Genomic DNA, 2,573 nt, shown 5'->3' with positions numbered 1-2,573 from the left:
TATAAGCTGGGCTCTGCTGCATTATGGGAAAGTTGGAAAGTTGAAACATTATAAGCTGGGCTCTGCTGCATTATGGGAAAGTTGGAAAGTTGAAACATTATAAGCTGGGCTCTGTTGCATTATGGGAAAGTTGGAAAGTTGAAACATTATAAGCTGGGCTCTGTTGCATTATGGGAAAGTTGGAAAGTTGAAACATTATAAGCTGGGCTCTGCTGCATTATGGGAAAGTTGGAAAGTTGAAACATTATAAGCTGGGCTCTGTTACATTATGGGAAAGTTGGAAAGTTGAAACATTATAAGCTGGGCTCTGTTACATTATGGGAAAGTTGGAAAGTTGAAACATTATAAGCTGGGCTCTGCTGCATTATGGGAAAGTTGGAAAGTTGAAACATTATAAGCTGGGCTCTGCTGCATTATGGGAAAGTTGGAAAGTTGAAACATTATAAGCTGGGCTCTGCTGCATTGAAATATTGCACCACTTTTTTTTTTTTTTTTTTTTTTTTTTTTTTTTTTTAAGAAACTCGATGTTTTTGTTTAAGAGGCCACACAAGAACAGCTTAAGACCATTCAGTGGTTGCTCCTACCCATCCGGTGGCCTGAGCAGTGGGAGCTGCAGACCAGACCTCCGTGGCAGGCTGGGCACTCCAGTTTTCAGTAGGAACTGCTGGATAGGCACAGAGGGCACCTGCATGCCTCAGACCAGTCGGCAACCTCAGGCTGAGTAGTGGTGAACTCAGGAGCTGGAGCAGTCCATTCGCCCTGAAGTTCCTCCTTGGTCACAGCCTTTTCAGCAGCAGCCTGCCCTTCTTTTTCAGTCTTTCCGGGATCTCTGTAGAAGTAGAGATCAGGCATGACCTCCCACGGGTGTTCATGGGAAATGGTGCCACACATGTGCAAAGCTTCCTGAGCCAGCATCCACCATATCAAACCCACTGAGTGAGCTCTCTTATTGTTGCATGGGGTGGCAATGTCCACACAGCGCAGAGGAGAATCTGTGTTACACAGAGCAATGATAGCTAGGTTAACATAAGACGCCTCCGTGAGAGGCTGGTGGTCAGCCCTTGGGTCAGTGACCACAAGCAGCCGTGGCTCCCGGAAGGCTGCCGGGATCTGGTTGGTGAAGGTTCCAGGAGTAAAGCGGCCAGCAATTGGAGTGGCTCCAGTGGCAGCAGCAAACTTCTGCACGGCCCTCTGGCCAGTAGTCCTGGAGGATATAACACTGACATCAGCAGGGTTTTCAATGGCAACAATGGCACGAGCTGCCAGGAGAAGCTTCTCCCAGGTCCTCTTCAGATTTATGACGTAGATGCCATCACTTTTCCTTTTATAGATATACTGCTCGATCTGGAAGTCAAGGTTGGTGTCACCTAAATGGGTTCCTGCTGCCAGGAACTTAAGGACATCCTCCTCCTTCCTTTGCAGGACATCAAGGGCTCCGGACATCGTGAAAGTTTCCCTTTAAGTTACGACGGGAACCCAGAACAACGCTGTTTGGAGCCCTCGGCAGGTAGCGCGGAAACTGCACCCCCTTCTGATAGCACCACATCCTCATTCAACATGAATTTTGGAAGGGACACAACATTCAAACCATAGCACCTGTGGAATCACATGCTGCTGCCTCCTCCTCCCTGCCCCACACCAGGCTAAAGGATGTCTGAAGACAACAGAAGATTTTTCTTCTTAGGTGAGGAGTGAGTTATGATTAAAAATACAGTTTGTTCTCTCAATTCAATTAATTCAATTTAAACCATTTTATTGAGTCTCTACTATGTGCCAGCCAGGATGTGAGCTAGGTGTTAACCTGTGACTATAACCTCTTTAGAAGATACGTCTAGAAGGATAGAAAAACAGGTTTAAAAGGTTTATAGGGACGGGGCATGGTGGTTCATGCCTGTAATCCCAGCACTTTGGGGGCAGAGGCAGATGGATCTCAAGGTCAGGAGATCAAGACCATCCTGGCCAACATGGTGAAACCCCACCTTTACTAAAAATGCAAAAAATTAGGCAGGTATGGTGGCATGAGCCTGCAGTCCCAGCTACTTGGGAGGCTGAGAAAAGAATTGCTTGAACTCAGAGGGTGGAGTTTGCAGTAAGCTGAGATGGTGCCACTGCACTCCAGCCTGGGCGACAGTGAGACTCTGACTCAATAATAATAATAATAACAATAAAAGATTTATAGTGCAACGTGACAAGGAGTTAACTCCACATGAGTTGGGGGCTGCTGGGAGTCAGTGAAGACTATCAGAAACGCATTCTAGAAGAAGCGACTATCTGAGCTTTGTTCTAAAGGCTAACTAGAGATTTACTAGGCAAAACTAAGAAGGGAGTATGCCAGGCAGAGAAAGTTGTGTAGGCAAAGGCTGGGCACGAGCAAAGGCAGCTGTGCTGGAGGCCTGGGAGTGGTTACTACCAGCAGGGCAGTATTAAAGTCCAGGGAGAATGGAAAAGATATGGGGGGGCTGAGGGAGGACACAGATCAGAGGGACCTCTGCAGCCCATCTTAAGATCTTGTTTTTTATCCTGCAGCCATATGGAACAAGTAGAGGGCTACCCTAGAGGGTTAGAGATGGCCC

General features: G+C 47.1%; 1 pseudogene; it reads right to left on the bottom strand.

Annotated features, from left to right (window-relative positions):
- Nucleotides 1-538: 538 nt before the first annotated feature.
- Nucleotides 539-1,503, bottom strand: LOC108593618 (small ribosomal subunit protein uS2 pseudogene; annotated as a pseudogene).
- Nucleotides 1,504-2,573: the final 1,070 nt, after the last annotated feature.

This window comes from Callithrix jacchus, chromosome 8 (genome assembly GCF_049354715.1).
Source record: "Callithrix jacchus isolate 240 chromosome 8, calJac240_pri, whole genome shotgun sequence".
Classification (NCBI taxonomy): domain Eukaryota; kingdom Metazoa; phylum Chordata; class Mammalia; order Primates; family Cebidae; genus Callithrix; species Callithrix jacchus.
The sequence above is the reverse complement of the archived record's forward strand: the minus strand, read 5'-3'. Positions and strand labels throughout refer to the sequence as shown.